The sequence below is a fragment of the Schistocerca nitens genome, chromosome 2 (assembly GCF_023898315.1).
Source record: "Schistocerca nitens isolate TAMUIC-IGC-003100 chromosome 2, iqSchNite1.1, whole genome shotgun sequence".
Lineage (NCBI taxonomy): Eukaryota > Metazoa > Arthropoda > Insecta > Orthoptera > Acrididae > Schistocerca > Schistocerca nitens.
Genome location: NC_064615.1, coordinates 623,878,701 through 623,894,327, shown reverse-complemented (window position 1 = coordinate 623,894,327; position 15,627 = coordinate 623,878,701). Strand labels below are relative to the sequence as shown.

General features: G+C 39.3%; 1 non-coding gene across 1 annotated transcript; it reads right to left on the bottom strand.

Moving 5' to 3' along the window:
• Window positions 1-12,201: 12,201 nt before the first annotated feature.
• Window positions 12,202-12,285, bottom strand: Trnas-gga (transfer RNA serine (anticodon GGA)). Its single transcript is given in 2 exon segments — window positions 12,202-12,236; window positions 12,246-12,285. It is a non-coding gene; the product is annotated as a tRNA-Ser (tRNA).
• Window positions 12,286-15,627: the final 3,342 nt, after the last annotated feature.

Genomic DNA, 15,627 nt, shown 5'->3' with positions numbered 1-15,627 from the left:
TTATTTTGTCGCTTTTCCGTATTTCTATGTCCCTCTTCCCATGTTGGAGCGCGAGTCTCCTCTGAAATATGTAATTCTTGTGTTATTTGTGTCAACTGATCTTATACTTCCCTGATTTCTCTTTTGTGTTGTGTATTAATTTGATTCTGATTTTGTTTGAATTTACTAATTTGTTCGTCTTCTTCTGTGTCATTGAAGGCTACGGGTCTTGTGTAATTCAGATCATCATCTACCTTTGTAGGTAAGTTAGTGAACTGATTCGAAAGTTAGGCTACTTTCTCCGATGATGAACTGATTTCCTCAGTGTGTTTTTCTGAACCAAGTTTCAGAGTGTCCATTTGTATTAGAAATCGCGCCTACTGCGTCCTTTAAGTTTTCCTTAGTTTTTTCAAGTTGCATAACCGAATCGGTAGATGCAACTGAGTCAATTTTAGCTTGCAAGGTGTCGTGATTTTCATGAACAATAGTTTGCAGTTCCTTTATTGCGGCTTCGTGATTCTGTAATACATTTTCATGACGCGAAAAAAAGGTTGAAAATGCTCACAAATTTGTGTTTTTACGTCATTACAGACTTATTGACATTTAGCTTCGATTTTAAGTAACTCAACACTTAAACCTTCACGTGTTTGTTCAAGCGTGGTGTCTAACTTTTGAAGCTGTTGCTGTGACTTTGATTTTGTTCCATTGCGTCTAACTTTTGAAGATTTTGTTCCATTGTGTCTATCTTTTGCTGTGTTTGTCTCTGACTTTGTTCCATTGTGTCTAACTTTTGAAGCTTTTGTCCCATTTGTTGCATTAATTGTAATAACAATGCACTGGTGTCTGAAATATGTTCCTCAGTGCTTTTCGGCAGTGAATTTGCACCGGCAACATTCACATTTTGACAAGCAGAAAATGTGTCTTGACTTATTTGAGAAAACAGTGAGGAACCAAAACCTGAATCTACAGTATTTACGAAATTGTGTCCTGTCATTTCGGATTCCTGAGGCGAGCTGTTGCCAACCGATCGATCGATAATGCTTCCCTGTTCACTATTTGTTTCACTGTTTACGCCATTATTTGCAATCTGCTCCATTTACCAATGCACAGTTACCAAATTACTACTTTGAATGTCTGTTAATTCATTACACAGTGGTCCTGATAAGCTATGCTTGTCGTCACTACTATTTCTCAGTTTATTTTGGAGCCTAGTGTTACGTTTTTCACACGCCATTATTGTCACAATATATCACACGATAACACAGAAAAGCACAATTTGAAGAGTAAAATAACAAAACACATTAACATAGCACTGAAAATAATATCCAGTTAACTCCAAGTGCAGCTGCGAAATACTTGGGGCAAATCTACATGCATGCCACAACTGTTTTACTGTACAACAATGAAAAACTACAACTACAAAGGAAATTCTGTCTATAATTACATGCTAGCAATAAACAATAGCTACACTAATTACACAAATAACAAGAAAAAGATTCCAGTGAGGTATCCTGGCAGGGTCGCCATATGAAACTTCCCCTTAGAAAAATTAATGAATTGCTGTGCTGATAAACCTCTTACATTAATTGGTTGTCAAACAGCTGAGCAGAACTTAACGTACTCAGACATTTCGCTCTTAACCTATTCTGATCAACACTAAACTGACATACATTTTTTTTTATCAATGCAAACTGACTTTTAAAAATCCCTACAAAAGAATGGCGCTGACTAACAATAACCTATACCTTTCATGAATCACTTACCTCACAAAAATCTTCGTTACTCAAACTACTGCAATACAGTGAGAGCCACTACTGCCAGCCAAATAAAAGATTCTAACTACTGAAGGGACTAACTACTGATAGGCATAGTTAGCAAATGAAAGTTTTTGATAAAGAACAAACAATGTATTTACCTTAATAGTGTTCAAAAGTCATATATATCAGTTCATGACATGCACTCTTACAAATTTACTGTCTCTGACGGACACACGACCAGATCATCCGCTCTCAAAACTCCGACATCTCTCTCCCCACATCCACCACTGCTGGCGGCTCACCTCCAACTGCGCAATCATACGCTCTGTTAACAGCCAAGTGCCCAACACTACAATAGCAAATTCCAACAACGCCATCCAGCCACAGACTGCACACAGCACAACCAGTGATTTTCATACAGAGCGCTACATGGTGTTAGCAATAAAAAAACCTAAACAGCCTACTTGCAAACCGAGCGGCAGCTGGTAGCACTGCAGGGGAATTCACAGACATCAGCTAAAAAGTAGTTTTAATCAGTCTATAGTACTTTTACTTTCTCTTAATTGTTTAGTCTTATTAATTAGTTATAAGATCTATCAACAGGAGATGGGCTAGTCATGGACTAAATAATGGTTCAAATGGCTCTGAGCACTATGGGACTTAACATCTGAGGTCATCAGTCCCCTAGAACTTAGAACTACTTAAACCTAACTAACCTAAGGACATCACACACATCCATGCCCGAGGCAGGATTCGAACCTGCGACGGTGGAGGTCGCGCGGTTCCAGACTGTACCGCCTAGAACTGCTCGTCCACACCGGCCGGCGACTAAATCATGTTGAGGCTTTTGTCCGACAGTACACCTGTGACCTGTCTATGACATTTGAGTGTGTGAAAGAAAGTACTCCCGTACACCACCTGTGGTTTTCTTGAACTGTTTGTATAGGCAGCCAATGGATGTCATACCTAAACAAAAGAATGCAATAACTTAATAATTAAGCCAATCTAAGCAGGAGAGATTCTTCTCATTGGGAAGAAACCACTTATGGGGCTCTACAAGGCTCTATCTTTGGCTCACTACTGTTAGTATGTAAGCGACCTTCTGGCGAATATACAACAAATTGAAATAGTTCTGTTTGTGGATGACCCTAGTATTATAGTCAGTTCAAAGATACATATAGCAACAGAAGATGTGGTAAACAATATTCATGCAAAACGGTTGAGTGATTATCTGTGAATGGTCTCTCTCTCTCAATTTCAATATGACATAACCTATTCAGTTCTGTACATCTAGAGGTGCTACACCGATGATAAGTGTAAGAAAACAATAAGTTCTATGGTCACTTCAAAGATTTTAGGCGTCCATATAGATGAGAATTTAGACTGTGAAAAACGAGTTTTGGAAGTCGTAAAACAATTAATTTAGTCATTGTTCTTCGAGTCATTTTAAATCTTCCGGAGGGACAGATCAGTAAGTTGAATTACGTTCCGTATTTTCATTCAGTTCCGTCATGTGGAATAATGTCCTCAGGTATCTCATCTTTAAGGAAGAAAGTCTTCATCGTTCAAAAACACATAAAAGAATAATGTGTAGTGCTCACCCACGATGATCTAGATACGTTTGTTTAAGTTTTAACCGCTCTTTACAGTGTATTTATTCCTTCATGAAGTTTTTTGAGATAATCCACTTCAGTTTGAAAGGAACAATGCTGTACATTATTACAATACCAGAAGGAACCACGACATTCATTACTTCATATTAAAGTTGTACTTAGAACAAAGTGAGGTGTGCGATGCTGCTACGAAAATTGTTGTTCAGTAACCCAATTATATAGTGTCTGATAGACTGCAAAGTTAAATCTGAAAACAAACTGAACACTTTTCTCCTTGGCTACTCCTTCTATTCCGTAGACGAACTGCTATATTCATAAATTTCTTAAAGATGGAGGATGGGAATTTCTAATGGGCATCATTGTATCACAAAAAAATTTGGAAATGATCGCCATGTAACTATATTTACAAATGTACATGTAATGTGAATGTAAAATGACTCGTACTACATTTAATTGTACGAATGACCCGTGAAACTAACTATTATATGTTAAAAACGAGCACTCTCCATAACGGTAAGCAGTGGAGTTTACAAGTTACGCTCCTACAAATACTTTGTATTCTGCAGAGGAAATACAGCAATAACCTGAACCCTCTATAAAGAAAAGCTGTTGCTTTCAGGCTTGACCTCTTTGGAGGGACCAGTGAATTGTTACAGAAATGTGCAACATACCTGAAGCCAACGTTCCTCCAATTTCGCCTTGCACTGAATAAGACCATGATCAGTTACTGACTGATGACTTTTATTCGACATTTCACTGACCGTCTTCTGTTTCGATCTCCCAAAATAATGTCGTATTTAGGAAGGAACATAGACGGTTTGAGAAAGTGAGAGATTACAAAAAAAAAAAAAAATAAATAAATAAATAAATAAATAAAAACCAGTGATTCTACGAAAGATGAATTGCATCAACTGTTAATTATAATGTAAGTACTAAATCCGTGGTCTCTGCCATATTGAAAGGTCTGGCATAAAGGTATGAAATATTACTGAACGGACCATACGCAAAAAAAAAAAAAAAAAAAAAAAAAAAAAAAAGTTCTTGGGCTGAATTAAACACTTTGACAAGTTGCAAGAATTTTGCAGCTAACTACAGCAATGTGTGGTGACTTTTAACACTAATTTCATTTAACTATGGCTTGTTTTACTGTGACCTACTGACTTTTGGGCATATTAATAAGAATTTCAAGAATGTAACGAGGCGTGGCAAGTTATGTAGTTATGTGGCATATCGCTGGAGAAACAGCATCGCTTCGAAGATCTTTTCCAGTAGATAACGTTTACGAAACACAAGACCCTGGGTCTAGAAGATACCGTTACTCGGCTGATAACTTGCGCTAACGCCTTTGTTTCCTTTCTTTATGAAGAGAACAGTGTATTTTATTGTTCTCAAAGGGGATGATGACGAAGATAGTTGCCGGCCGGGGTGGCCGAGCGGTTCTAGGCGCTACAGTCTGGAACCGCACGACCGCTACGGTCGCAGGTTCGAATCCTGCCTCGGGCATGGTTGTGTATGATGTCCTAAGGTTAATTAGGTTGAAGTAGTTCTACGTTCTAGGGGACTGATGACCTCAGAAGTTAAGTCCCATAGTGCTCAGAGCCATTTGAACCATTTGAACGAAGATAGTTAACATGATATTTTCAAAAGTTTTCTTCCACCTATATGAAAGTTTTGACTGCATTCGGCGGGAACGGCGCAGACTGCACGTTCAAATTGCCTGACGTGCAGACATAGCCACTTGTAGTTACGTGGCTTAATCAGGTAATAATATAAATTCTATCTATTCTCTCCGAAACTTCTAATTTTGAAATTTTCTTACTGGAAGCGTTCGGCGTGCTTCTCACTGTCAGTACGCACGTTTTGAGAGATGGTATACAAGTAGAAAATATTGAATCAAATTAAGTGTTGTACTGCAGTATTTCATAGCAGATACGTAACCCTGGAGACTAAAGATTTTCTGTTTTTACTTGTCTAGGGAAGTTCATGGGCTGTCACATGAAGAAAGGAATTCCAGCCAAACTTCTCGGCTAGAACGATATTACTGAGATGTCTGTCTTCCAGCAGATCGTTTATCTGCAGACCCGTGACTCCCGTCCATTATTTTATCTTCACTGAGTTATGAATATTTGTTACTCACATGTAATATTAGTTTTCATGACTTCATTGCGGAGGTTACCTTTTCAGAAGACTTGGTTCAATATGTAGTGAAGGAAGTATAACGTTTCTGGATTCTTCCTTAATTACTTCGTGTGGTCCATGTCAAAGTGACATGCGCAGCCGCCATTGGTTTACACACCTCTCTCACATTCTCTCTTCTTACGCTACCTATCTTTCATGCTGATTAAAACAAACAATAAACCCAATATGTTTACTGAAGGGGGATGGAAATCTCACAGTTAACCAAACAAATGATTTGGTAGAAAGTTCAGGAAGATCAAATGTTGCTTATGAGGACTGATACCATCGCATGCTTCCGATCGCTCCACCGAATGTGCACGCATAATTGGGAAGACAGTAACCAAATCCATGTCTGGCTATTCAGAGTGAGGTTTTCCGTGGCTCTCCAAAACCGCGTAGGGCAAATACAGAGAAGGGTCATTGTGACTAACAAAGCCGATTTCCTTCCGCAATTTGTATTATTCTCCGTCTTTAACGAGCTCGTCGCCGATGGGACGTTAAAATATTATCTTGCTTCTTCCCTTCTGACCTATGCATGTACTTCTGCCGCAATACGTATTACGTCGAATACTCCTTGCTGATTTTTTACTAGCTAATCAACAATCGCTTTCTCTAGTAGATATTTTATTTCCTCAAGTAAGCTGATTATTCATTACCTGCTCAGTATTCAGCCCGATGCCGACAAAATTCAACCAGCCTTGGACACTCAGAAAGTTAATCAAATCAACAAGTACTGAATGATGAACTCTCTGTTAAAGCGTTGCTTCTTTTTTAAGACACACACACAGTCCCTAATTTATTAAAACATACCACAAGTTCATCAAAGAAATCTACGGTAGCATTTCGCTATGTGAAATCATAAGCAGTGGATGTAAATATAAACTGAAGTTAAAATCTGTGTCTAATGTTACCTGTGAGTGGAAAATGGCTGCGTCATTTGGAACTATTTGATACCAACTAAACTGTTTGTTAAGTTACGATCTATCATTATACACTGCGAATATGTGAGCTAGTCCACCCACACAAGTGTCACACATAACAAACTGCCGTTAATCCCTACCCAACTTAACAAAAATATGGAATGTGTAAGATAATCCACACACACACACACACACACACACAACTCCCACACATAACAAACTGCTGAACAAATATATGGTACGAATTAAACTAAGTACCAACGTTCTACTGCGTCATATAAATTTAGACATTTTTAAGTAAAGGTATAGTAAAGTTCTATCTGCGAGAGAGCTCTGTGTTTTCATGTATCAAAATTAACACGTCCGGTTAGCTGCAACAGCTATGGTTTCCCATGCCCAATCTCTTTTTTAAGAAACTAACTTATTTCATTTAGATGTTTTCAGTTGCGTATAGATTTTTCAGAATTTTTAATTATTTAATTTGCTACAATTGCTAGGGTAATGAAATACAATGTTTGGGACATAATTAACGAAGTCTGTGTTTATATCTCGCGTGACAAGCTGTGGGTTTTAGTTGCCTCTTACCTTTTTGATGTCACTGGCTGCTGCTGGAAGCTGCGTATGTCTGATCCCATCCCGTCGCAACAGTTTTTCTGTTACAGACGGCGGGCTTTTCAACTTACGTTGAAAGTATTAAGCTTCCAAAATCTTGCTTCTGAACGTAGTCCACTCACAGATTTGACGTCACTAAAATTCTTAACAACTTAAGGGGACCGCTGGATGGGATATGACGTCTTATTTTAGACTTAACAGAATAGGCCTATTGCTGTAACAAAAGTTACACACCAGATTAGATTTATTAGTTTGGTTGCGACACAATTATTAAGGACTTTACTTCACATAATATTTCCTGCTATGTCCTTCTAGCTGTCAGTAAATATAATTGGTTGTCTAAATTCAGACATCACGTAGTATTTTACTCTTCTACATATGAACTTATTTCGCTTCTATAGATGCACTTGTTTGACTTGCCACAGTCCATATACTAGTATACCTTCACTCTTTTCTAACAAGATTATTAATTCTTTGTCAGTCGTTACCTCAGACTTTTTCCATGTTCTTCAGAATCCATGAGCTACTAAACTTCTCCAACGTAGTTGCTATGCGCCACTAAAGTTTTGAAAATATCATCGGCTCTTTCCTTCTCGCTTGTGCGCTCGTGATCTTTTCCCACTAAACTTTTCTGACCAAGCTTCAACTATGCAGTCCACTTTCTGCTTTCCTTCCATAACTTAACAGTGCTAGTTTATTTCTAATAGATGGTACTTTAATATATAGTTCATCAAACAGCTCTAAGTCATCGTATTAGGCAGTGACACCACAACAGTTTTCTCCCCTGAACTCACAAGTCCGACGTCATCTTTTAGTAACTGTTAAGGGCCGCTTTTAACACTCCTTATTGCGAGGTGCAGTCCAAATTACACTCCACCGCCGTTCTACTTCACCGAATTTCGCAAATACTGCAAACAAAGCGTACTTCCGTCCCAACTCACAATCTGCCCTCAACTGTCAACACAAAGATTACATTTATTCCTCACTAGGTATGCCACGTGAGACAAGTTTAAATTGATTTTTGCGTTATGTGCACTTCCTATAGTATAACATACATTCCCAAAAATTTATATCTGTGTAAAAGGAAATATGACAACGAATTTAAGAAGAATATACTTTAGAAACATAACAAACAGGGAAGAGGAGAGGCATTCAGTTATAAGAGATAAGAACAAAACAAAATTATCCATTATACCCCCCAGTTATCAATTTTCTATCGTCGTTTTCGTGAAAAACATTTCACACTGATAGGAAACAAATGGTTTTGTTCAAGAAATATTTCCAGTAGAGGTAGTTTAACCCGAGATTTGAATCATCTGTAAAACGCATCAGGAAATAATACCTACATGCATATTCTACGTGGCAGTAGTAGTGAGAACTGTGAAGCGTTGGAGCCAACTATGAATGCTTTTGTGTATTACATTTGCAACATGCGTCTGATCAGGACACTGCTTCAAATGCCCAGTTAGGGTGGTTGTGGCGACTCATGTTACTTGACTACCATGTCCACACGCTATTTACTACATCGTCTCCTCAGTGCGCTTGCACCCGAGTACCCAGCATCTAGATCTACAGAACGACTCTGCAATTCACACTTAAGTTCCTGGCTGAGAGTTCTGAGAACCATCTTCAGACTATTCCATTACAGTGCTACACTCTGACAGCGTGGTGAAAATTAACACTTAAATCTTTCTGATTTCTCTTGCTTAATGACAATGACCATTTATCACTATGTAAAATATTTTGACATACAGAAGTGAAGATGATGATTGAAATTTCGTGATAAGATATTGCCGAGACGAAAAAGACCTTCGTTTTATTCATTTCTACCCTAATACTCTTTTCATATCTGTAACATCTCTCCCTCTTATTTCGCGATAATGCAAAACGAGCCTGCCATTACTTGGACTTTTTAGATGTCCTCCGTCAATCCTAGCAATACTCTAGCGGAGGACAAACAAGCTTAGCGTAATGAGTCCCTTCAGCAGATCTGCAGCATCTTGTAAGTGGTCCGCCAATAAAAGCAGTCTTTGGTTGTCTTTCTCACGTCATCAACAATGTGAGCGTTCCAAATTGACTTACTCGTAATTGTAATTCCTAGATATTTTGTAGAATTGACAGCCGTTAATTTTGTATGAGTTATGGAATTCTTTTCGTTCATGTTGTGGATGATCTCACACTTTTCCTTATTAAGAGACATTTATCACTTTTCGCAGCATACAAAGATCGCATCTAAGCCTTTTTGCAATTTGTTTTGATCTTCTAATGACAGTAACTCTGCAAACACTCAAAGAGGACTGCTCAGACTGTCTCCTAAATCGTCTATGTATACTAGGAACAGCAGAGTGCCTGTAACATTTCCTTGGGGAATGTCGGATATGACTTCTGTTTACTCGATGGTTTTCCTTCGATTACTACGTCAGAGATAAAGCATCTATCTCCTGATCATAACAGGGAAACGAAAAGTTTCACTTATTTAGTATCCTAGCTGTTCTGTCCACGTCATGATTTTACTATAAAAACTGACGCATATGGCCAGTTTCTGTTTGTCAAATAATGAAACAAATGCTCCCATATTCTCTAAAACACGCTAGTTTTCCTTGCGATTGCTCGGTCAGTCATCCTTTTCTTCCTTTCCCCTGTCTCCACTGTCCTCTTCCATCACTTGTCTCAAGTGAATTGTTGCTAGCTCGCATCTGCCTTCCTATATTTGTACTTATTGTTCTATTTGTCAGTAACGAACATAAACTGTGTGTTTTATTTGACGCTATTTCTAGAAATGTCCGAACGTTGGATTCTATATTTAGATGTACCCTGTAATACGCTTGTTTTAGTGAATGTAATGTAAAATAAGTAGACTGTTCCATTAAATGTAAGAGAGGGCCTGCTGGTTCTACTCCTTCAAAGTTACATAAATAAATAATCGTTTACACTACCGTAACGTCAAAATGGGGTTTATCAACACTGCACCGAACTTTTGCCCATCTACTGGCTACGAGAATAAGTATTTGCCTTGTAAGAACATAAGATATTGTTAATTACTTAGCGTTTTGCAGGTTATTTCAAGTAAAATTGTTGCCATATTTCAGTACTGCTAAAAACGTGACTGAGACACATAACTGGTAATTCTCTGTATCATGAGTTAAGAGGATATCACGGCCACTTAAAACGCATGAGACTTTAGGTTTCGTTACATCTCTGGGAAGGCAATGCAAGCAGGCCGATGTGTTCGGATATCGGCTTCAGACCTGCCCTTCTACGACGTCCACAGTCGGGCGGATGCAAGGAGGGGAGGGGGGAGAGGGAGGGGTGAGTGGGAGGAGAAGAGGCAAGGGGGTGGAGCCGGTGCACGGCCACGGTCTTCGCCTAAACTGAGAAACGGAACTTTAATTAGAATTCTCACTAATTGCATTCTGCGCGAGCGTCGAGGGTCGGAAACCGGTAACGAGAGCGTGTGGGGCGTTATTAGATATCATCCGGTCGCTGAAGAAGCTCACTGTGAACCTCGAGCTCTCACGGGCGCGTAATTGGGCCGAAACGATCCGACCCTGTCCAGAGGTGCAGCAGGGGCCGTGCATGAGCGCGAATGCTCTGTTCCCAGTGTCTGTCTGTGCGGGTCTAGGGGGATTCTGCTTTGCTATGACGTAGGAGTTGAGGGTTAAACGAGAGCAACAACCGATGAATCGTCGCTCCAAATAGTGCGTAGAAATTAAATGGTAAAATGTATGGATCGAGCAGATGAAGTGCTGAGATAATCACAAGTCGTACGACCAGAAACACAACTGCAGTGAAATTGTCAGTGCGTCAAAAGTTCATCGTCTTTTGACTGAGATTGATGGCCCCTCATCAATTTTGTGTTAACGTTACAAAAAAAATGCATCATAAGATATAAGAATATGTGTATTTTATTAAAAAATAAAACAGTCTACATCTACATCTACAAGACTACTTTGCAATTCACACTAAAGTGCATGAAGGAGGGAAGTTCGAATCACTTTCAGCTACTTCTCTACCGTTTCATTATACCCCATTATCTCTATCGTCGTTTTCGTGAAACGCGTTTCGTGCTGGTAGAAAAGAAATGGTTTTCTTCAAGAAATATTTGCAATATGACTAGTGTAATCCGAGATATGAATCATCTGTCAAACGTATCAGAAAATAAAATGTATATTCATATTCCACATGGCAGGAGCAGTGACAATTGTAGATGCCAGTTACGGTTGTTGTGGCGACGCGAGTTACTTGACAAACATGTCCACACGCTATCTGCTACATCGTCTCCTCAGTGTGCTTGCACCCTAGCACCTCGCATCTACATCGACATAACTACTCTGCGATTCACACTTAAGTGCCTAGCAGAGGGTTCTTGGAACCACCTTCAGACCATTTCACTTTGTAGCATTTTCTGACATCTTTACTATCTCTTGTTTTATGACGACGACCATTCTACCTATGTAGGCTGCCGACAGTAAAATATTTCCACATTCAGAAGAGAAAGCTTGTGATTGAAATTTTGTGAAAAGATCTAGCTGCAACGGAAAAGGCTTTAGTTTTAATGATTGCCACGCGAACTCGCTTATCATAACCGTGACATTATCTCACCTATTTTGCGATAATACAAAAAGAGCTACACATTCTTTGGATTTTTTCGATGTTCTCCGTTAATCCTATCTGGTAAGGATCTGGTATGGCAGGACAGTACCCTAGGAGAGGAAGGACAAGCGTATTGTGGCAGTCTCTTTAGTACCGGTGGAACTGTTGCATCTTATATGTGTCCTGCCTATAGAACGCAGTCTTTGATTAGCTTACCGCACAATATCATTGATATGGACGTTCGAATTCAAGTTGTCCGTAATTGTAATATCTATGTATTTAGTTGAATTGACACTCTTATGACACTGTGATTTCTAAACGACGTCTATATATCTACAAATGTACTGCTTACGGTGAGTGGCAGAGCTAGGACTCTGATATCCCCACTGAATAGTTGCATTCGCAATGAATGAGTTAGAAGCACATGCGTCGTAAATCAAATGGTTCAAATGGCTCTGAGCACTATGGGACTCAACTGCTGTGGTCATAAGTCCCCTAGAACTTAGAACTACTTAAACCTAACTAACCTAAGGACATCACACACATCCATGCCCGAGGCAGGATTCGAACCTGCGACCCCAGCGGTCGTGCGGTTCCAGACTGTAGCGCCTTTAACCGCTCGGCCACTCCGGCCGGCGTCGTAAATCTCTGTACGAGATAGATTAGAGCGTTTCTCTTCTTTATCATTTCATTGAGTCGTAATAAATAGTTGGAGTTGTAATTAGTTACTTCTTTCCCGACCAGATTCACGATGAACGACAAGATGTAGAAAATGTCAACAGAAAAACAAGTAGTACACTTATAGACAACTAAATAAAAAACAAGACATTTATAGCTATTTATAGATTTCTTTAAGTTCTTTTAATGTCTAACTATCTCAAGAATTCCTCCTAGGTATAGAATGAGTTGTGAAGAAGAAAGCACCTTAATCTATATCTGAAAACAGTTACATTATCTGTCAGACATTTTATCTCCATTAGTAGATTGTTAAAGAATTTCATAGCTGCATATTTCTCCCGTTTCTGGATCAAATTTGGATTCCTTAAAGGGTAACCCAAACCATTTTTCTTTCTACTGATGTAATTTTGATATTTTCGTTACTCTCAAACTTACATGAATTGTTCATAAATTTCGTAAGTAAATAATGTACCGTAAGACTGTGGTTACTGTTCCCAGTTGCTGAAAGAGATACCTCCAAGTGTATGTGTGTGGACTAGACACATAATTCTAATTAACATCCTTTGCGCAATCAATACTGTTTTCCAAGCAAACTGTTTGCCCAGGGTATCATGCCATGGATCATCAGTGAATGAAAGTATGCAGAATGTGTTAACTTAATGACTTCTGTATCTCCTAATTTGGAAATTATTCTTATCGTGCAAGTACCCGAACCTAAACGTTTTAGCAAGTCTGCTATATGTTTTTTTTTAATTTACGAATTTACTTTTTTATCGATATGCAAGCCTAAGAAATTACAACGTCTTTATTATATCTTGTTGGTGTACTAGGTTAATAGGAGGTGGGATATTTCTGACGGTACGAAACTGGGTGACCTGCGTTTGTGTTTTTTTTTTCCAGTTTCAAGCTTGTCTGTTTGCACATGAGTCTTTGAGTAGCCATCACAAAAGCCACATTTATTTATTTCTCTCTTAATATTCACAACAGTGCATGTATAATTTGCAGACCGGGTTATTCTGAATATACCGAGCTCGAGTCTCGGTTCGGCACACAGTTTTAATCTGCTAGTAAGTTTCAAGTCAGTGCACACTCCTCCGCAGAGTGAAACTCTAATTCTAGAAACATCCCCCAGGCTGTGGCTAAGCCATGTCTCCGCAATGTCCTTTCTGTCAGGAGTGTTAGTTCTGCAAGTTTCGCAGGAGAACTTGTGTGAAGTATGGAAGGTAGGAGACGAGATACTGACGGAAGTAAAATTGTGAGGACGGGGCACGATTCGTGCTTGGGTAGCTCAGTTGGTAGAGCACTTGCCCCCGTAAAGCAAAGGTCCCGAGAGTGAGTTTCTGTCCGGCACACATTTTTAATCTACCACGAAGTTTCAAATCAGCGCACTCTCCGCTACAGAGTGAAACTCTCATTCAGGGTTAGTACTGCCTACTGAGTCAAATGGCTCGACATGAACATAAATCAAGGATAATATTGGGCTAATGATCGAAAGCTGGCGAGACTCCCATTGTAATTTCTACCCATTTTTATTATTGGAGCAGACTAGGGTAACTTTTTCCGTTCTGTTTCTTAAATACAAACTAAACAAGTGATAGCAATTAAAGACGTATCATGTGCTTATCAAATGTATAAGTAACTAACTGAGTAGAAAGGGCCTTCTGAAATCCAAACTGCATGTAAATATCCCATAAATACACAAGTTGGTGACAACCTTAAGGTGCATTACTTTCTCAAATTTTAGAAAATGATGTAAGAAGTGATGCTGGGCGGTAGTTATTGACGTCTATGGAGACACCCTTTTTATAGACAGGTCCAACAGTGGTGCATCTCAGTCTTCCTGAGAAAAACTCTTGAGTTAACGACGGATTACATAAATGACTAAGAACGTTACATACTATAGGGCCACAAATGTTGATCGACTCCAGTTGGAATATACGCTCACAGACATGTGGCAGCAAAGCTCTCCGTAATTAACATATCTCTTTTAGCGTTCGATATTGGAAGATAGTTGAACATTTACTCTCTAACGTACTAAACAAACGCGTAACGATACGCACCTTTCTTTGTTGGTCCTTTTGCAACGTGACTGGAGCTCAGTAACAAATTGAAGACGGCAAATGAATTGCCAGTCAGTTTTATTTCGTTGCTACTCGAACCACCTTAGTGGGAGTACATTACCTTAAATATAAATACTGTTAACTGAAAAGTAGAGGTTCGAACATGCACTGTTGGGGTTGGGTCGGGTTGTTTGGGGGAGGAGACCAAACAGTGAGGTCAACGGTCTCATCGGATTAGAGAAGGACGGGGAAGGAAGTCGGCCGTACCCTTTCAAAGGAACCATCCTGGCATTTGTCTGGAGCGATTTAGGGAAATCGCGGAAAACCTAAATTAGGATGGCCGGAAGTGGGATTGAACCATCGTCCTCTCGAACGCGAGTCCAGTGTGTTAACCACTGCGCCACCTGGCTCGGTCTAGCACTGCTGGTTTAAGCCCTTACAGAAGTATGGATAGCTTTTAAGCCACCTGAATTTAGCATAGTCACAGCAGTCAAATAATCAAACAAATTAATGAATGGTTTGAGAATCCAGTAACTTCGGTACGCCGGCCAGTGCCCGCTGGTTTATCAAGCCTGGCCACTACAGCGCAACTCGCCAGCCACATAACGCTCAAGTAGACTGCTTTTTAATACAGTTAGAGTACTTTTAATGTCACACTTTCTACTTCCGTTACAGGTTGTAACACAATTAATAGCAAAGACTGCATCGAGTGAAACTAAGCGATAATATAAGCAAAGATATTCCAACAAACACTGGTTCGCAAAGTGGCTGTTTATAATTGTGAGTCTGATAACTAGCCACCTCTGACTGCATTCTTTATAAAATGAAAACGATCTCTTGGCCACAAGAAGCGATGGTGTTACGATATTTCATGTAGAAGTGAAAACTGCTGAGACTTGGAGCCGTAGTCCAATCAGATCATGGCTGTCAACTAATACAGATTTGCCCGTAATTGTTACGGATTTATTATCTTAATTATGGAGCTATGGTAAGTTACTAAACCATTACGGAAGAAGACTTTTACAATCTGATGTTTTTAAAAAATATCGCAAAACGCACTGTTTACATTTCGCTAATCACATGCTTCTAAAATATTTTACAGAGTGTAATAACTTCCTGAGTACGAAGTAAACCTCTCTACAAATGAAATCGTCACCACAGCTTGCTAAAGGTGCGTATAAACTGAATTTAAATCATGTTCTGCAACAATGTTCACATCGTTGTTCACGGCTAGTAA